This window comes from Impatiens glandulifera, chromosome 4 (genome assembly GCF_907164915.1).
Source record: "Impatiens glandulifera chromosome 4, dImpGla2.1, whole genome shotgun sequence".
In the NCBI taxonomy this organism is placed as follows: domain Eukaryota; kingdom Viridiplantae; phylum Streptophyta; class Magnoliopsida; order Ericales; family Balsaminaceae; genus Impatiens; species Impatiens glandulifera.
Genome location: NC_061865.1, coordinates 35,186,377 through 35,208,843, shown reverse-complemented (window position 1 = coordinate 35,208,843; position 22,467 = coordinate 35,186,377). Strand labels below are relative to the sequence as shown.

At 35.9% G+C, this 22,467-nt stretch overlaps 1 pseudogene; it reads left to right on the top strand.

Moving 5' to 3' along the window:
• The first annotated feature begins 2,633 nt into the window (after nt 1-2,633).
• Nucleotides 2,634-6,334, top strand: LOC124935060 (annotated as a pseudogene).
• The last annotated feature ends 16,133 nt before the right edge of the window (nt 6,335-22,467 follow it).

The following is a 22,467-nucleotide window of genomic DNA, read 5'->3' as shown; positions in this document are numbered from 1 at the left end:
GTTAAGTAAAAATAGGTAATTAATTATTAGTATTAATTACCTATTAAATAAGAATTTAACTAAGTTAATCTTGTGCAGATTAAAGAAAACCAGAAGGAAAGTTGATCGGTATCTTCTTAAGTCGGATCGGTTTTCTACTTCAGAATTTAATAAGATTGGTTATTTTATTATCGGTAGTTTAGATATCGGTTTTATTAATAAGCGAAATTGGTATTTTACTTATCGATTTTATGAAGTGAAGCGGAATCGGCATTTCAGATATATCGGTATAATGCAAAAGTGCGTCCGGCTTTTTGCATATTGGTTTTCAGGGACGCGTAACCGATATTTTACGAAGTCGGTTTTTGAGAGGCGTAGCTGGTACTTTACAAAGTCGGTTTTCAGAGATGCATAACCGGTATTTTATGAAGTCAGTTTTCTGAGACGTGTAACCAGTATTTTACGAAGTCGGTTTTTTGATACGCGTAACCGGTATTTTACGAAGTCGTTTTCTACCAAAGCGGGGCCAGTAGTCTGCATTTCGGAATTTTATAAATCGGTTCTCCGTAGAAGCGCGTCCGATATTATCCTTACTGCTTCTCAAAATACAAACACATTTCCGGTAGCTACAGATAGCAGCTTTATACTACATCAGTATTTTACTTCCTTTTTGTGTATGTCTGAGGAAGACTTCTTGGTAGAAGTTGTCTGCCAACACAGTCCAAACTGTCAAAGGTACCAAAAGACAAAATTTTCATGCTTCATGTTCCTAGGAAATCATAATCCAATTAATGTCTCATTGGCTTATTATGATCAAAGTATAGACAAGATCAAAGAATATTCCATCCAATGTACTATTCTGAACCTCAACCAATAAGGATCAAGAAAGATGTCCTATGAAGAAAATATATCCGTTGAAGAAGCAAAATATGTTCGTTGACATTTTCTTATTTAAGAAAAAAAGGACAATCGGCTGAGCACGCAGCTCATGATTAATCCTGCACCAACCTTAAGCAATCACAACCGATCAACTCTTTCAACCTCTTAAAGTTTCATAAGTCTTCAAGTGTGTTAGAGTCTTAAAACTATATTAAAATACCACATATTCTGTGTGAGTTTGTTAACATTGTAAGTTGACAAAATCCGTTTCCGTTCTACAAAGAGTGTGTGCTAGGAGTTCGAAAGTAGGCATTAACTAAGTCATGGGTGTTCGACTGGGTTGTATTCAATAAAATCTTTTTGTGGATATCCTTCTTAAAGTTTGACAAGAAGGGGTGACGTAGGAGTTTTACTCCGAACATCCATAAACCTTGTGTTGTGTTTCTTCTTCCTTATTATCCTCTAAACCGATTATTTATTGCTTCAAATCAAAACAAACAGTTCCGCACTTGAACTCAATTCAAGAGTTTGTGACGGTTTGCTTAGAATAGAAATGAGATAATCAACATCTAACAAGGTTATTATCGAATGGTGTGTGTGTAAGTGTTCAACGTTGTGAGACCCCCGTCTCCTTCGGCAATCTCGATCCTAACATAATTAGACAAAGATTAAATGAATAAGAACATCATAATTAATTGAAATATTAAAAGTAAATAAATACATTTTTTGCATGATCGTATCGAGATATACCAGAAGTCGATTCTAACATTATTCAGTATCATATACCTCTTTAATCGGTCAAGCAAAAGCTTTGTCGAATGCGTGTTAATATTGTTGAGAGAGTCAAAAAGGAAGTGAAGAAATAGTTGAATGTCAGTTTTCTACAAGTCATCGAGTATCCTACGTGGGTGGCGAACGTGGTCTCAATTGCCAAGAAAGGGAGAAAAATTCGGGTATGTGTAGACTTCGTGATCTCAATAAAGCAAGTTCGAAAAATAGTTTCCTGCTACCTCACATAGATGTATTGGTTGACCACGACGCATGCAATCAATTACTATCATTCATGGACGGATTCTCCAGATACAATCAAGTGTTGATGGCACCAAAGGACAAAGATAATACCACGTTAATCAAAAAAGTGGGCACGTTTTTTTATTGGGTCATGCCTTTTGGACTCAAGAATATCGATTCCACCAACCAAAGAGCAGTCACGATGATACTTCATTATATGATCCAAAAAGTAATGGAAGTGCACGTGGACGACATGATTGTCAAGTCCAAAAAGTGAAAAGGGAACATTAAAACATTGATAAGTTCTTACAAAGGATTAGAAAATTCCAATTGTGCCTAAAATTCTAAAAAGTTACATTTGGGGTCACGACATGTATGATGTTGAGTTTTCTAATCACAGAACGAGGTATCAAGGCGGACCCTAACAAGATACAGGCCATTATATCCATGCCACCACCTCAAAATGAAAATAAAGTGCGAAGCTTCTTGGGTAAATTTAGTATATCAATCGATTTATAATCAAGTTGATCATGACTTGTGATCTACTATTCAAACTTCCTCGAAAAGATCAAAGGTTTGTTTAGGATGACGATTTTCAACATGCTTTTGAGAAGATAAAAGACTACATTAAGTCTCCATACCAACCCCAAACTAACAGAGCAGTAGAAACAACTAACTAGAATATTATCACGATTATTAAGAAGATTACCCAAACATACAAATATTGGCACAAGAAGCTACCCTATGCCTTGTAGGGTTATCGAATGACTGCCCGAATGTCTATAGACGAAACTCCATTATCATTGGTCTATGGAATGGATGTCGTGCAACCTATTGAGATTGAATTTCCCACTATTACATTCCTCCTCGAAAGTCAAGTTGTGGAACAAGATTGGATGAAAGCTCGGTATGAACAATTGTCTATAATAGAAAATCGACGATTGGAGGCCCTTTATCACACTCAGATGTACCAAAATCGAATGTCACGTGCCTGCAAAAAGAAATCCAAACCTCGTAACCTCTAGGAATGTGACTTAGTATGAAACAAGAGTCAATAATTGATGGATCCGAAAGGTAAATTCCAATCATGATGGGAAGGACCATTTATATTCAAGAAAATCTTCTCAAGATGAGCGACTCGATTGCCTACACTCGACAGACAGAAGTTTTTCACCTCGTACAATCTCGAAACGTTGAAGAAGTTGTTTTACTTGAATTCACTCAAAGAGGATATGATGTGGATTCATGATGGGATCTATGAATGTCATAAGAATATTCATGTTTTCAAACTTGAGAGTCATCCAAAATGTGTAAGTAAATTTCTGAAAAAAAGAAAAAAAACAAACAAAATGAGTATGATAACAATAAGGTGAAATTTATCACAATAAAATCTTAGTTCCAAAACTAGAGCATTATAAAAACACAAAAACCAAATAGAAAGAGAAAAAAAAAACAAACAAAAAAATATTTTCAAACGAGTGTTTAAACTATGTTATGACCCAATTCTTTGAAAATGATACGTTGACAGCTTACTCTTCAAGCTCGGTCACCACCACACTTCTCTCAAAAGCATTGAGGAAAATAAATGTCGTTGAGCCCTCTAGCAAAGAAATAAAAAAATGATAAACGTAAAATAATGATTTAGAAAACTAGTAGGAATGAGGAATAATCCATTCACCTTGATGATTGTTTCACAAGGAACTCAATGTATTCTAAAACTTGAACAAAGGATATCCAAATAAACACTCTTTTAAGCCACATGAACGCTTAAAATGTCTGATATTTCTAAGTGATGCTCGTGAAAATACACAGCTCAAACTTGAAATCACGTTATCAAAGAGAGGTTACTTATGATGGCCATGCGTGAGAATTTGAATGCTTCGACAAATAATAATAATAATAAAAGACTGTGTTGGTTTAGACATTGAAATCATCATTTATTACTCATCCAAACTCTCGATTTGGCTTCCAAGAAAGGTAAGATAAAAAAATGTATCAATTTTTCAAATATTACCTCGGTCTAAACAAAAATAAAATAAAAGTGCATACTCACAGAGATTGAGATATTTAAATCACCATTTGTTGTTCAATTAGACTCTTGTCTTGATTACCAAAGACAAGGACAAAACGTATCATTTCTATCATATATATCCCTAGTATGTAAAAAGGAAAAGAAAAAAGAGAAAAAATGAAGCATTAAGGTCATAACTCATTGTTTTCCGAAAGTAAGTATGAAACTCTTGATAAAACAATTAAGTTGAGTGTGAAATAAACTTCGATACTTGACGTTTGAGCAAAATAAAATCACTTGAAAAGAAAATTAAGAGCGCTCATTGGCATTAGAGAGTGATTTTATGATTGATGGACTTCACGTCAAGGAAAAGAAACGATCATTGGTCTCTTTTTGAAATAGTCACGAAAAGCATGGATGAATCCAATTTTCGAAAACGTTTTGATCCAAGATCGAGAAAATAAGTACAAATGAAAAAAGACGAAAACAATTAGAGAGCTATACAAGTCTAACTTCATTCCTCCATTGCGAAAATAAGAAGTAAAATAAATCTCTATCTCTGTATTTTATTAACCAAAATGACATAAGAAAATATAGATAAACGGAAAAAGATGAGAAAAAGGTTTACGTTTGAAAGATAAGAATGCCTTCAAAAAAATAAAAAATAAAAATAAAACCCTAATTCAATATTAGGGAAATTTTGTTGAACAAAATGACAAATTAAAGATCAGCAGTTTTTACGACCGCTCCGTTCGTTCAATAATACATGCATGCATATTATTTGTTTGTAGATTCTTTCACAACTTCAAACTGAATGTCATCGATTTGTAGGCAGCAAGTGTTGACAATACATTCAGAAGAAAGTTTGATCCAAAAGAATACCTCCAACGCGCTCGTGAGAATGAGGAAAATGTTCTCCATACTTATCCCCTTTCTCTCTCGTATTCACAAAAATAAGAAATTGATCTTGTGTATTCTTCGTAGTTTTCGTGTTTTGATCATCATATTTTTGTCATTCTGTGTAGGAAGAGGCCACGTCTAAATCCAAATGTAAGTAAAAGAGAATTCCTCTTTGTAGTTAATAGTTTATTGGTATTAACAATATGCTTCTTGTATTTGAATGACATGACCACAAAAGGTCTGGTTGTCCAAAGGAAACCATTGAAGCATAGGGATTATGAGATTGATCTTGAATCATGCTTCGGGAAGACTCATGTTAGTACAACATCATGATGCATTCACAAATGAAGTAACTAGTTCTGTTATTTTAAATTTTAAGTTAGCAACAGAAATATATATTAATGTATCATATGCATCTTTTTTATTTCCTTTCTTGCTCTTTTCCAAATTTTGGAAATATGAAAGCTATCATCAACCAATTTCTTACTTGTCAACGACCTTCATATTTAAATATACAAAATATGTGTTAAATATATCCGAGAGGTTGTCATTGTAAATGCACACTTGGAACTCACAAGTATGTATGGAATTGGATCACGCAAATCATATGTACTTCCCTTATGGCTCTATCTATGAGATTGTGATTATGACTTACTTAGTTTTCATTACTGTTAAAACATCCACTTTAGTGTTTATGTTGCATTATTAGAATTTTAATACCAACATTTTCTCCAAATTAAATCCTCATCTTCTTTATTTTCTTTTAATAATGGCAGGTTATCACACCATAGCACCCTTAAGCCGACATGTATATTGGTTACCATCGAATTTAGACATTTATCATCTAATTTATTGTGTTTTTAGGTTATAATCAGCTCCTTGTATCTATTGATATTCATAACTTGTCATTCTTTTTTGCCTGCATTTCCCCTCCCCTCTCCACATTTGTTCACATGTTTGTTTGTATTCTTAGAAATGATTACATTCTCTATTTTCAGGATATTTCTGCTCAGTTTATGAATGTGTAGTGAAAGATTTAGCAAACTACTTGGATCATATCAATGGAAAAAAATGTATGTGGATTATAATTCATCTACATTTTACTCAGAACTATGCTCTTATTGAACGGGCATCCCTTGAGAAGGTAGATAGGTGGTGGTGGTATTGCCTTTTGAAAATCTTATTGGATACAAGAAACCATTTCAATCAATTTTAGGTGGTTTCAACTTTCATATGCTCGTATACAATTATCATGTTGATGGTGCTCAGGTTCAGAAAAGATTTTGGGTTCTCAAGAAAAGGAAGGAGGTAGAAAGCTTTACAGAAAAAAAAGTATTACTATTATTGTTAATATTCTATAAAATCTTCTTAAAATAGTTTCATTACATTCATATATGTTAAATGTTTTCTTATGCTAGTAGATTTGGACGAAAGGATCTTGAAACAACAACAAGAAGAGGAGGAAAGTTGGCCGACGAGGAAACAACAAAGGAAATAGACCCAGATGTTGCAGCTATTACGGGATTTAGGGGATTCGGTTCTTCAAAAAAATGAAAAAGAAGAAGCCAACTCCCAGATGAAGACTCTTGGGATATATTCCCGAAAATATCAAGCAACAATTGTGCTCTTATGAACTATATGAATAATTGTATAATGTTGGTTTTTTCTTATGAATATTTCTATCTTTTGTAACAGTGGCTCTTTGTATTGAAAGGTTGGATTGAAAAGACTCTAGCATAGATATTCAAATTATAGTGTTCATTATTGTACATCAACTAACACATATTGTAATAACCCTTCGTTATATTGTAATAACCCTTTGTTACATCAACACACGTATATTGTAATAACCCTTCGTTACATGAACTAAGGCATATTGTAATAACCCTCCGTTACATCAACTAACGCATATTGTAATAACCCTAAGTTACATCAACTCATGCATATTGTAATAACCCTTCATTATATTGTAATAACCCTTCGTTACATCAACTAAGGCATATTGTAATAATCCTCTTTTATATCAACTAAGACATATTATAATAACCCTCCATTACATCAACTAACGCATATTGTAATGACCCTCCGTTATATCAACTCACGCATATTGTAATAACCCTCCATTACATCAACTAAGGAATATTGTAATAACCCTCCTTTACATCAACTAAGTCATATTATAATAACCCTTCGTTACATCAACTCACGCATATTGTAATAACCCTTTGTTACATCAACTCAAGCATATTGTAATAACCCTTCGTTACATGAACTAAGGCATATTGTAATAACCCTCCGTTACATCAACTAACGCATATTGTAATAACCCTAAGTTACATCAACTCATGCATATTGTAATAACCCTTCATTATATTGTAATAACCCTTCGTTACATCAACTAAGGCATATTGTAATAATCCTCTTTTATATCAACTAAGACATATTATAATAACCCTCCATTACATCAACTAACGCATATTGTAATGACCCTCCGTTATATCAACTCACGCATATTGTAATAACCCTCCATTACATCAACTAAGGAATATTGTAATAACCCTCCTTTACATCAACTAAGTCATATTATAATAACCCTTCGTTACATCAACTCACGCATATTGTAATAACCCTTTGTTACATCAACTCAAGCATATTGTAATAACCCTATGTTACATCAACTAACACATATGAAAATAACTAAAGCATATTTTAATAAACCAACAAACCATAAATAGAATAATATACTATGAAAGACGCTTATTACATAACTAATGATGATAAACCATAATATTCAGTATTGTTAAAAAAAGTCTTAACAAGGAGAAATTAACTAAGCACAGGTTGCAATTCAGATTGTAACAATCATTTGTGAGAAACAACATGTTCATCTAATAATAATGATATAGAAACAAGTGTTTCAAATAACCAATTGTCGGGAAAAACATCATAAATTATTTATAAAGTCCTTGGTTGATTCATCGTGCTATTTATCTCCATGTATACTATTATAGTTTTGTCTATTATGTCCCTTGGCTCAGCAAATGTTTTTTCTATTTTTTTAGTACTATCTCCTTCAGCAATTACCAACCCTATAAGATCTTCTTTATAAGCTGGGATGAATTCCCCTGCAAAATTGAAAGTGTAACTGTCGAATAGTTTTGATAGCTGAAAAACACAACTATTTTAGTTTTCAAATCATAATCAAGGTACACATTTGTTAGGATCTAGATCGACGATGGGGGACCGGGGTCCGGCTTATACTGCAACACTCAACGGTTGGCGTTTAATCCGGTAGGAGATTAACATCGGTTTCAATACTACACAAACTGTCACAAACCCTTGAACCGAGTTCAAGTGCGGAAGTGGTTTGTTTCAGGTTGAAGCAACACACACAAGATGAATAGAGATAGGATGGAGAATATCGGTTTGGAGATTAGGAGGTCGGTTAGAATAATATAAGTCTGTTATGACAGTGCGAGTCGGTTAGAAAGCAGAACCGGCAGAAAGTAAAGAACAAGACACAGATTTTTATGGATGTTCGGAGATGAAACTCCTACGTCACCCCTTCTTCTCAAACTGCGAGAAGGATATTCACTAAGGAATACTCAACCACACTACACAATCGAGACTTATTTACTGCTCGATAAATACTCTTACAATTCTCACAGAAATTGTAATCACACTTCAAATGCACACTAAAGCTTTTAATCTTTGTAGAGAAATAATAACAACCTGTAACTTGTAACTTGGGTTGTTGGCACTCTTAATTCTTGTGTCTCTTGATTGTTAGAACTACATTTACTCCTCTTCAGCTCCTTCTTTTATAGGTGAGATGTGCCAACGGTCACATTTCTTCAACGGATACCTTCAGGTAATCCTTGAATCTGATTGGTTGAGCAGAGGTTCAACATTGCATTAATTGTGGTTTAAGTTTCCAAGACATGGAGCAGACCGGCTTCATTTGTCTTTTACTTAATATGGAAACTGTCGGTTGGCCAGTTGCCTGCATCTGGAGAACTGCATATTTGACTTGTACCAAAATGGTAACTGTTTCTTCAGGCAATCTTCTGCAGCCTTCAGAGTATCATCAGACTTGTATGGATATGGCAATGTCATAGTCTGATCCTTTGATATCATCTTCCGCAGATACTCAAAGTGTTCGTTTGCACCAATTTGTAGATTGTACTTAGTTTGATAATCTTGACTTCTTTCTTTAAGTAGTCTCTTCGTCGGATTTTAGGTTGAATACTGCATTTCGGTTTAGGATGTCTACCGGTTGTTTATAGCTTCAGGTTAACCGAATAACTTCCGGTTTTAGATACATCCTCTTCTTCTTCTTCTAACCGGTTTGATTACTTGACCGATTAGATTCTTGACCGTTCAAAGTTATTGACCGTTCCTGCACAGGAAATTTGTTTTTGTTAAGTTCCTATTTTAACCGGTCAATTTGATCTAACAACATTTCATGGAGGAGGAATCAAATAAAACTTACATTGTTCAAAGACCGAATTTTTCCAGCTCTAGGACCACCATGGGCCCCATGATTATCTAGCTTAACCTCATACGGTTCCTCATCAACATAACTTTTGGCTTTCATTGATGATTTTATCCCTGCACCAAAACAATTTTAATTTTAATTTAACAGAACATATGTATGAAACAAATCGTGTTTAGAGAGACTCACAATAAATTTGAAGGAACCATCTCCCGTTCAATATTTCCTTCAATACTTTGATAGTTCGGCCGCATGCACTATTAGCATTAGTGTAAGTTATAAAATGATTATCATCATCTCTCCACCTCATAGACACCCTTGCACCACAAGTGCAAGAAAATTGCACCATCAACAACTGTATCATACAATAATATCATGGTCATTACATTCAAAACTTACATAATATGGACATGGTTAGTAGAGAGATTAATACATTATCTTAACTAGATAATTGATTGGGACAAAAAGTCCATTCTTTGTTTATAGTGTTTGTGGCCTGCATATTAAAAAAAGGTGTTTTGTTATTAAATATGAATGATTTCATAACATTTTCAGAGTAGTTTTTCCTAAATATGAACATTTCAACATAACGACATTGTGCGTACGTATTATGTAATATGTGTACATTGAAAGACACATATTACATTATGTGCGTATATGGAATATGCGTCTTACAATGTACGTATATTTTTTTTTTTTTTGGGAAAAACGACTTAGCGTCATTTAATTAAAAATTCCCAAAAACGGGAAAAAAACCACGAGTTTAAGAGATCATTCTAGACAGACCTAGAATGATTTTGAAGTCGTAACATTCTGAATAAAAGCTAAAAAGCTAAAAACGTAAATGAATTATTTGTTTACAATGCTTTCAATTCTAGTGAGTTTAAAAAACGGTAAATTCCAGTTCCTGCAGATATTCCAGTTCTGCTCCGTGCTTGTAATTCTTCTCCACGTTCCCGCGAGGGCGCTGCAATCCGATACAATATCTTTCCATAACTCGTCAATGCTCCTACGGGTTCTGTCATATAACCTTGCATTCCGTTCTTGCCAAATGTTATACACCACTGCTCCAAAGCCACACTTGAACACGCTTGTTGCAAATTTATTTCCCTTGGCTTTGAGTAGTGCTGCTTCTTTGATTTCATTCCATTCGCTCGGGAAACTGGTCAGCTCCAGGCTTTTATAGAATCTGTCCCAAAGCTCCGAAGCAATACAGCAGCTCCCGAATATGTGATCTATGGTTTCTTCATTTCCTATGCATAGAAGACAACTCGCGTCTGGGATGCTCATATACTTACTGATACGATCACGAGTGCTGAGTCTTTCCCAGAAGGCGAGCCATAGAATGAACTGGTGTCGAGGGATAATTTTCGTTGACCATACAAGAGGAGCCCATTCTACTTTCTGCGCTTTTTCCCGGATTACCTCCCATATTTTCTTCAATACCAGCTTCCCATTGTCCTCAGCTTTCCATTCATGAATATCCGGTCTGTCGTGTAGTTGTATGTTACTTATATGATCAAGTATCCTTTTTCCTTCTGGAATTCTTCTCAAGAGCAAGTTCCAATCCCCGTCTTTGATGTCTCTGATTTTCGCTTTTGCGCAGTCCCTTCTGATACGAGTATTTTGAAACTCCTCCTTGTCGATGATAGGCTGGTTTTCAAACCAAGGGTCATGCCAAAATAGAGTGCCTTTCCCGTCCCCTAGTCGGATGTCATAAAGATCTGCAATATCGCTTCTTAGTTTAAGAATCTTTTTTAGAGACCAGCTCATACCTTCGTGAATTTTGCAGGTCCAGATGCTGGTTTCGTGTTTCATAAACCTCGTATGCACCCATTTGATCCATAGTGACTCCTGATTGCGCTCCAAAGCTCACAGATGCTTGAAGGTTAGAGCCTTGTTCCACTCAATACAGTTCTTCAAGTCGATGCCTCCCTCGTCCTTCGGTTTGCAGAGAGCGGTCCATTTGACTTTCTTTCCTCCTCTTCCACTACTACCCCAGATAAAGTTTCTCATCAGCGTGTCGAGTTCCTTCATTACCTTCTTCGGAATGACCATTTGCTGCGCCCAATAGCCAACTATGCCCATAACCACGGTTTTGATAAGTTCGATCCTCCCTGCATAAGAAAGTTTTTTTGCTGCCCAACCAGATATCGTGTTTTTTACCTTTTCAATCAGCGGCTTGCAGTGTGAGATCTCGATCTGCTTCGCAGTTAACGGAATTCCTAAGTACCTTATGGGAAAGCTGCCTTCCTTGATGCACATGATGTTGAAGATGTCCTGCTTTGTTTCGTCCTTCACGCCTCCATAAAATGCCACACTTTTGCTTTCATTAATAGTTAAACCTGTTACTTCAGAAAAGAACGTTAGTGCAGCCCTAATAGTTTTAATGGAATCAACGTCTGCGTGCGTTAGAATGAACAAATCGTCAGCAAAGCATAAATGTGTTACCTCCTCTACCTCACAGAATGGGTGAAAGATGTATGGACGATTCTTTCGGAACATCGCGAAGATGCTCTCAAAGATCGCCATGATAGCTATGAAAAGGTAAGAAGAGAGGGGGTCCCCTTGCCTTACCCCGTTTTCACCCTTGAAATAGCCTCTGTGGACTCCATTGACGCTAACAACAAAGTAGGATGATGAAACGCATTGCATAATCCAATCGATAAAAATCATAGGAAAAGCAGAAACAACCAGAAAGTCTCGAATGGCTTCCCATTTAACAGAGTCGAAAGCTTTCTTGATATCTATTTTAAAAGCCACTCTCGGGGATATTTTCTTTTTCCCGTAGCCTTTTAATAGGCTCTGCATGAGAAGAATATTATGAGAGATTGTCCTACCGGGGATGAATGCAGATTGATTAAGATTTATTATTTTTCCTATTACATTTTTAAAACGTTTAGAAATGATTTTTGAAATTATTTTATAAATCACATTGCAACAGGAAATTGGTCTGAAATCTTGTACTTTCTCAGGTACTGCAGTTTTGGGGATCAAGGTTAGGACCGATGTATTCCATTGCTTTAACATCTTCCTATTTTTGAAAAACTCTAAAACCCCATCAGTAACATCTTTACCCACAACCGACCAATTATCTTTGAAGAACTGTGCATTAAACCCATCAGGACCCGGGCTTTTATTCCCATCAATACTAAACAGAGCTTCTTTAACCTCAACCTTCGTGACCACCCTTATCAACTCGCGACTATCTTCTGCAGAGATTTTCCTATCAATAATTTCAATGTACGTATATTACATATTACGCAAAGTGTAATACACCTAAGTGTAATACGTTTCTTACATATTACGCGTAAGTGTAGTCACATAGGCAAGACAGACATTTCATAGGGTGAAGATCCCATTTTTACAATGCTTATGAAGTGTGGGACATTTTTCGAATTAGATACATTATTATGGTCATTTCGTCAAATTTTCCCTTCATCAACAATCACCCTACAACAATTGTGTTCCATTATTTATTTTTCCTTGACAGTTGGAAATGAATTCTCAGCTAAATTTAGAAATCAATTGGGACCACCATTTCCAAAATGGTTTGAAGCCACGTTGAGGGAATCGCCAAGAAATTTACGAGCAACTATTTTGTGCCTCGTCATCAACCAAAAGTGTCTAATTTTCCCTAAGAAGTTAAAAGCTGAAAAAAGAAGCAATTTGGAGATTGAACGTGGACACGTTAAATGGGAGAAAATTCCTGTAACTAGTGGACGTTAAATGGGAGAAAATTCCTGTAACTAGTGGAGAGGAAGTGATCAAATGAGGAGAAGGAGAAAAAGAAAGAGGGTAGAGGAGAAAGAGAGAAGATGGGGAAAGGAAGAAAGACTTGGGGGAACCGTCTTCAAGGTTCTGGATATTTCCGAGCGTTAATATCTAGATTATGGGGAAATCTTATGCAATGATTTAAGGAAAACAACTTAGGAACATTACGAAGCTATTAAATCTGCTTGTAATTACTCATCCTTCATGTAATTGATGATGTCAATGAAAATATTTTATGTTGTTCTTAAGTGAATGTGGTTGTCTTTCTTCAATTATATGTTCATTTATTGTTTAATATATGTTATATGACTGTTTTGTGAAATTTTTAGTGGAACCAATCGGTCTAATTCATCTTAAAACGAAAACCATGAATCTGAAGAAAATGCTTTAGATATGAATTTGTTAGTGTTAAGCCTATAATTGATAGTAATGATTTGTAAGTGTGCTTAGGGTTTTATAAATATGTGAGAATGAGTTTGAGCATGTTGTGTTGATGTTTATGTATTTTCCTAGATGTTTTTTAAGTTTTTTTAAGAAATGTTGTTCAGAAATGATTCTTATTCCATGGTATGCTTTGAGGTTTCTGTTTGATTTTATCTAATCCAGATCTCTCCTTCATCCATATCTACTTTGGGTAGTTGTCTAGTGTCATGTAAATAACAGGAAGTTAAATAGAAGGCGGCTGAAAAAAAAAGAGCAGAGTTCTTTGGAAAAATAACATATCTAGTTTAATTTGAGAAATTTGATTAAATAACCCTAATAACAGGATTATTTTTAAAAATAACATGGGAAATAAGTTTTTACAAAATTGACCTTTTTCCCATAGCAAAACACCAATTTACCCCACCCCCAAATAAATCTCTTCCACCATCTCTTCTTTCTCTTCATTCTCTTCGGTCCCTCTCTACTTTCTCTCTTATTCTCCCTCAGCACAACGAGGTAATGAGGCTCCCGACAACGAGTCATCCAAGTAAACGCCGAACTTAGATCCCGACGAGACGTCTACTTTTTCTTCTTCCCCTCCTGATGTCTTCTATCACCCCGACGAATGTAACATCGGCGTCGAACTGTATCCCCCAATGACTCCATCAAGCTAGATATTCAACAAACGTCGATGGGTAAGTTTGATATTGATTGTTATAGATGAAAACAATTGTTATTAATCAATTGGGATCGCATAGTGTATCTTGCGCTTGCACAAATTGCAATTTGCGCTGACGCAAGATGCATTTTGCGCAGCAAAGTCAAACTACTAGTATGCTTCCACTCATTTCTATGAATTTTTATCAATTGCAGAACAATATATTTTTGCGTTTTTTTGTCCTCTATGATGGAGAGTGGAAAATTGATGATGGTGGTGTTAGTTCTTTTATCTCGAGTTCATGTCAAGGTGTAAATCTACCCCGAAATGCTAATATGTCCAATTAGCAGACATTGTCTATGATGCTATTGGTGTGAAAAAATTAAGATATGATTTAGTGATCAAAGTGAAGTATAATATGGTTATAATGAATGTTCCTCCTATTGTTATCAAGTGACATAGGGATGTGGTGTTCTATTTAAAAGATTTTTCGACTTCACTCCCGCATCATCGCACTCCACTATGTGTCTCTTTAGTAGAGAAGTCACTACCTTCAACTCAAGAAAGCAAAATACCAGAAAATATGGTTCCAGGATGTAATCGTGATGCATTCCCGAAATTTGAGCAGCAAGATGTATTCCTAAGTCAAAATGACATATGTGATCAGCAAGATGTCTTCTAAAATGACATATGTGACCAGAAAGATGTCTTCCAAAATGACATATGTGAGAAGGAAGATGTCTTCCCAAGTGAAAATGAAATATTGTTAAACCATGCAGAAGAAGGAGAACAAGGCCCATGTTTGCGTATAAGTCAGGGGCTAGTACAAGAGTAAGTCCCAAACTAAGAATACATTCATCCCAGGAACTAAGAACTTTCCATACCATGAAAAAATTCAATCATACTAACTAGCTTGGTTCATTTGAACTACTCGAGGTTGAAACACCTTCTCAATTAACCATTGAAAGCAGATTGGAAGTGGGTACATTTTTTATAACAAAAAAGAAATTCAATTCTGGTTGAATAGACATGCGATGGCTAATCATTTTGTTCTCAAAGTGGAGAAGTCAACAAAAAATCTTTGGTTTGTGAAATGTTTGGATGAGAACTGCAAGTGGAGATTGCGTTCTACGAAAGGAAAATTCTTGTAGATGTTTGAGATTCGAAAATTTGTAAAAGGACATACATGTTCAATTTTGACGAGGCAAGAGGATGTGAGGCAAGCACCATCATTGGTAATTGTGGAGTACATCACACGTAAGTACATGGACCATCAACATGACCACATACCTAAGAAAATAATGGAAGACATGTAGACAAGCTTGGGGTTAAATCTGACATATAATAAGGCTTGGAGGTCTAGGGAAAAGGCTTTAATGGCGATGCGAGGAACTATGGAGGATTCCTATGGTAAATTTCCATCATACCTGTTCATGTAATAGAAGAATAACCCAGGTACCATAAGAGACATCCAGACGGAACAACAAGGCCACTTCAGGTATATGTTCATGTCACTAGGCCTCTCAATTAGGGAATTCATAAGTTGTTGTCGTCCTGTATTGTGCGTCGATGTTAGTTTTCTTAAGCACAAGGTTGAAGGTCAACTATTGGTTGCGATAACATTGGATGCGAATGAGAAACCATATCCCTTTTTTTTTGCCGTCGTTGATTTGGAGAATAATAACTCTTGGACATATTTAATACAACAACTAAGAGTGGCAATTGGATCAGTCCCAGATCTCGTCTTCGTATCCGATAGACACTCAAGAATTGCCAATGTCTTGTCCGCGGTTTTTCTAGAAGCACATCACGGTGCATGTACATACCACATCAAAATGAATTTTGTGTCTGCGCAAAATGTATTTTACTGAAGAATTAGTGCACTTGCAAATAGACATCAATTTCTTCAATCAAAAATAGACTACATTATACATTATATATTCAATCAAAAATGTCCTTGTAGCATTAGCAAAATATACATCAATTTGCATTCAAACTTAAGAAAGTAAATATCACTGTCAAAATACACATCAATTTCTTCAATTCTTTTTGCCCACATATGACTATTAAGCCATGTCAAGCAATTTCTTCAATTGTTTCATCTATGGTGACTATCCATTCTATAACAAGCCTAAAACACATTAACATGTTAATCACCTAGAAATGCAAATGATCAAATGGTAAACTTTTAACAACATGTATATAAATTCTTACATGGTCGAAGGATGCCTTACTGTCCATTTCCTACAGATCTATTATATGGTGGAATAACCTTATTGCCCATTTTGTCTCCAAAAATTCATGTTTTCTATGATCACATTTGATACAACCATTGAGGCAATAAGGTACTCCATATACATGATTGTAAAACCACCACAATCCCCACTCTTAGTGCACTTTGGGATTTTTGGGTGTGGTATTACAATATAAGGCAAACTTTCCAATTTGAACTGAGGATACCTAGCCTTGTCAACATGGGTCATTCAATGTCAAGCAAATATGGAAGCATGTCACTTAATGTTTCATGAACTTGTCATAATGATCCTTTTTGAAAAGTTTATGTTCGTAGTTATATACATTGATGCACTAATCTTGTAGATGCACTTGACACAGGATCTAGTGCTTCATCTTCAGGTTAATAGGGATATATATTATATCTACGCTATTCCAAAAAGTCATGAATCTGTCAACATCACCCATGAAATATTCCATGAAGGTCATGTCGAACTTGAATTTTCCTAGATGCAAAATGCATTTGTGCAGACGTAATATACATATTCTTACCCTAAACAATTTCAAACCATTCAGCATTCATAAAACAATTCTCCCCCCCCCTAAAACCCTAAACCTAAACCCTAAAACCATTTCTACTCAACATGCATGCAAGAGGAAAACGACGGAAAAACTAATCTAAAATGATGAAGACGTTGTCGCTGGCGTTCCGGCATTAGGAGTTGCTGGATCGCTGGGAGTTGTTGTCTGTGTTAATCTGGGAGTGTGGGGTTTCTTCGTTGATCGGGGAGTTTCTTCGTCGATCGGCTTGTTGGTCGGGAGAGAAGAAAAGAGAAAAAAAGGGGAATGATACCAACGGTCGGGGGAGAAGAAGAGAGTGATAGGATCGTTGGCACCAATGGAGACAAGGGTCTAACTATTGATGACAACTTCGTACAAAAACAATTTGATAGAAATCCTGTTAGGAATTTAAATCACTTTCTATTCTTCACAAACCCTTACAAACTCTTGAACGATTCAAGTGCGGAAATGTTTGCTCAAGTTTGAAGCTAAGAACCAATGATGGAGAAGATGATAGAATGTAAAAGACATAGAGAGTTGTTTATGGATGTTCGGAGCAAAACTCTCCTACGTCACCCCTTCTTCCAACCACCGGAAGGATTCACTATACTTTACTTAGAATCAAATACAGTTGCACGGCTAGCTCACTATTGAACAGAACAGACTTGGTTCAACTTACAATATATTGAAGAATATCACTCAGCTAGACAATACTTTTATTCTAACTATTTCTTGATGTACAAACAAAGTAAAGCAAGAAAGCAATTTGTGAGATTGTAAATTCAGTAGTCTGTTAGTGTATCATCTTGTATGTTCATGTATCTGCGTGTGTCTATCCGTCTGTTGTCCTTGAGGATTCTTAAATAGAGAGTAGGTACCAACGGCCGAATCTTCTATAATGACACGTGGTGAATACCCATTGGAGAGCCTCCAGAGTACACAGGTACATCAGACACTAAGCACCATTAACGTGGCCGTAGCAATCTGGTAGTGAGCAGAATATTCATCTAGGATTTTCCTGCAAGAAACAAGTAGTGGGAAGAATATTTTCTTCGTGGCATTAATTCATTGGATGTAACTGACTGTCGTACTAATTTAAACAGAATAGTAGAGCAGGAGTAGCGTACAAGTAGTTGATCGTTGGTAGACGTATGCTAGTTTCAAGCAACTGCTTAAGTATAGCATTAGACGTGCTCCAATTAGACTAACAAGTCTAATGAAGTTAGACGCCCCCTTCTAATAGCAAGATCCATTAGACCACCATGTCTAATGGATTTAGACGACACGTCTAACTATGAATCACTTCAAACTAATCTGAAGGAGTTAGACTGCACTTCTAAATTTTATCTGTTAGACTGCACGTCTAACTACGCATCTGTTAGATTGCACATCTAACTAAGCATCTTTTAGACTACACGTCTAACTATGTCTGTTAGACTGCACGTCTAACTACGTATCTGTTAGACTGCACGTCTAACTACGTATATGTTAGACTGCACGTCTAACTACGTATATGTTAGACTGCACGTCTAACTACGTATCTGTTAGACTGCACGTCTAACTACGTATCTGTTAGACTACACGTCTAACTACGTATATATTAGACTGCACGTCTAACTACGTATCTGTTAGACTGTACGTCTAACTACTTATCTGTTAGACTGCACATCTAACTACGTATCTGTTAGACAGCACATCTAACTACGCATGTTAGACTACACGTCTAACTATGTATCTGTTAGACTGCATGTCTAACTACGTGTCTGTTAGACTACACATCTAACTATGTATCTGTTAGACTACACATCTAGCTACGTCTGTTAGATTGCACATCGAACTGCGTATCTATTAGACTGCACGTCTAACTACGTATCTGTTAGATTGCACGTCTAACTACGTATCTGTTAGACTGCACGTCTAACTACGTCTATTAGACTGCACGTCTAACTGCGTATATGTTAGACTGCACGTCTAACTACGTATATGTTAGACTGCATGTCTAACTATATATCTGTTAGACAACACATCTAACTACGCCTGTTAGACTACACGTCTAACTGCGTATCTGTTAAACTGCACCTCAAACTACGTATCTTTTAGACTGCACGTCTAACTACGCCTGTTAGACTGCACGTCTAAATGCGTATTTGTTAGACTACATATCTAACTATGTATTTGTTAGACTGCACGTCTAACTACATCTGTTAGACTGCACGTCTAACTTAATGCGTCTAATAGCCAGTAAGTCTAATGAACCTCATTCAGACTAAGTCTAATTTAGCATGTTTTTGATACACCTGCACATAAATAACTAGGCAACTTAGTTTAAGTTTTACACAAACTCATCATTAAAATTTCGATAGTTAAAATGATTTGACCCTTAGTCAAAATAGTTTGACCCAACAATTTCCCTCTTTTTGATGATGATGTTAAAACTTTGCAAAATTAAAAGATTAGAATATTCAATAATGCAGTGGATGGCACTAAACTGTTCATATTTCATAGCAGATAAAAAAACATAAATTGAAACATCATGAATATTTTTCAAAAGAGAATACATAAACGCATTTAAAGAAAAATCAACACCTAATAGCAACAAAAGATCAACATCAAAAGATTCTTCTTTCCCCCTAAGTCTAAGGCTAATCTTTTTCCCTTTCTTTCCCCCTTTTTAACATCATTCGGGAAAGGAATCTACAACCGATTCTAGAGCTAAGGTTAAAGCTGAGTTATTACCTTCCCTGTTTCGCTTCTTTGTCCTGAGCCTACCCACTCGAAGAACATAGTCGAGAATCCTCGGACTATTCAAGACTTTAGTTAGATTGATCTAAAACCCGTGACCAGGTTTATTAGGAGACAGTAAAGGAGTACGCTAAGGGGAGCATCGTAACCGAAGATATTTTTTCGAGAAGAAATCATTTTAACCAGATTGTTGAAGAGGAATTTATACCAGTTGATGGCTACACCTCTTATGATTGCCACCATTATTTCAAAGACTTTCGTACAGTAGATGTAGGAAGAGTCATTCGCAAGAATGGACTTGGAGATGATGTCATTGAATAGGGCATATTCAACCTTCAGACAGTTACTCTTTCTGTGAGGCTCAAGTGGAAGGAGTTGCCCTTCGAAGACTTGATCTGAGAAGACGAGCATCATTTCAGACATAATATCACTAGAAGAAGAAGGAAACTCATGGATTCCTTCGGTTGGAAATCCGAAGAACATGCTGAATGTTTCTTCAAATAAATAAATATTTTTGCCAAGTACATTCGCACGAATGTACTGATTATGATAAAAGCCAGCAGTTTCAAAGAATTCACGAACTACTTGTTCGTGAAAGATGTAGTGAGGATGAAGAAACTTCTTCAGCCCAGAAGTTTTCAAGGATTCAAACATTAGAATCATTTCAGGAATCATTAGAGTTGGAACAGACTTGAAGTCTATTTGCAGAGATTTCGGAGAGAAGGATGTCATTTCGGCAAGATGAACACAAGATTTTGGCGATTCGAATTCTAGAGAGAGAATCAAGGATTTAGGAGTACTCAACCATTTGAGTGACACCATTCATTTAATACAAGAGAGATAACGTGTGATATTTAATATTTAATGATTATACCAACCGTCAAAAATTTCAGAAACATATTCCCAAGGGACACAACTATCAATTAATATTAATCATGAAAATGCACTGTTAATATTAGACGTACAAAAGAAAGTTATCAAAAAATTTAGTCACTCTTTAAATATTGAGAGACACCTGTCTTCAATCTATTTGAGAAGTGACTAGTTTATTTTTGGCGGGAAAATTACATAGACAAATATAGTGACAGAGGACAGCTATCCCGATAGCCAGAAGATGAAAAGTTTAAGTGCACAAGTAGTTAGACGTTTAAACTACTTTCCACATTTTTTACTTCTAATGGGGAAATCCGTCTATTAGATGTATACGTCTAATCAAGCTTGTCTTATAAACGTCTAACGTCTATTAGACGTAGACGTCTAATTACGCATAAACACCACGTACTAGACGTGTGTTCGGTTAGACGTGAGCTTCTAATTGCTCTTGTCCTATAAACGTCTAACGTCTATTAGACGCATACGTCTAACTGCGTAGGTTAATTAACCAAGACATGAATTCCCAAAAGAAGATAAAAACTGCTTGAGTAGACATACGTCTAAGTAGTTATGCTTCTTAAACTTCTAGTCTATTGGACGTATTGAGACCTCTGTCTTCTTGTCTGTCCAGTTATATTTGAACAATATGTTCCCCCTCAGTTCATGCACATAATAAAATCAATCAAGATCAACAAGTCCTAAAATATTTCTAAAGTGAGAAAACTTAGTCTCGAGTAGAGGCTTCGTGAAGATGTCTGCAATTTGTTGATCTGTTGGGATGTATTCAAGACGAATCTGCTTCTAATTGACATGCTCTCGGATGAAGGGATGTCTATTTTCGATGTGCTTTGTCCGAGAGTGCAAAAATGGATTATAGGTGATTGCGATAGCGCTTGTGTTGTCGCAGAAAATTGGAGACTCTTCAGCCTCAATCCCATAGTCCCTAAGCTGTTGTTGAACCCACAAGAGTTGTGAACAACAACTACCAGCAGCGATGTACTCTGCTTCAGCTGTAGACGTAACAACCGGCATCTACTTCTTGTTGAACCATGAGATAAGACGATTTCCAAGGAACTGGCAAGTTCCACTCGTGCTCTTTCTATTAATTTTACACCCTGCATAATCTGCATCTAAATAACTAGTTAAGTTGAAACTGGAATCCTTCGGATACCACAGTCCCTCATTTTGAGTTCCCTTCAAATATTTCATAATGCATTTAACAGTCGTAAAGTGAGAGAGTTTAGGATTAGCCTGGAATCTTCCATAGACACCAACAAAAAATTGAATGTCTGGCTTACTAGCAGTAACATAGAGCAATGACCCGATAAGACCTCTACAGGCTGTGACATCTACACTTTGACCACCATCATCTTTGTCCAACTTACTGGAGGAACTCATTGGATTAGCCGCAGAAGAGCAGTTATCCATCCCGAACTTCTTCAGTAACTCTTTAGTTTACTTGGCCTGATTTATGAAGGTTCCTTTCTCTAGCTGACGAACTTGAACACCGAGGAAGAAAGTTAATTCTCCCATCATGCTCATTTCAAATCTGTCCTGCATCAGCTTGGCAAATTTCTCACACAATTTAGGGTTAGTTTATCCAAATATTATATCATCAATATATATTTGAACAAGCAGAATGTGAGAGTCTTTAGTAAATCTAAACAATGTTTTATCCACAGTTCCAATAACAAAATCATGATCAAACAGAAATTCAGTCAAAGTGTCATACCAAGCTCTAGGAGCTTGTTTTAAACCATATAGAGCTTTGTCAAGTTTAAAAACATGATTTGTTAAAGTATGATCTACAAAACCAGAAGGTTGCTCAACATAGACATCTTCATTTAATTTACCATTTAAAAATGCACTTTTCACATCCATTTGAAAAACTTTAAAATTCTTAAATGATGCATAAGCTAGAAAGATTCT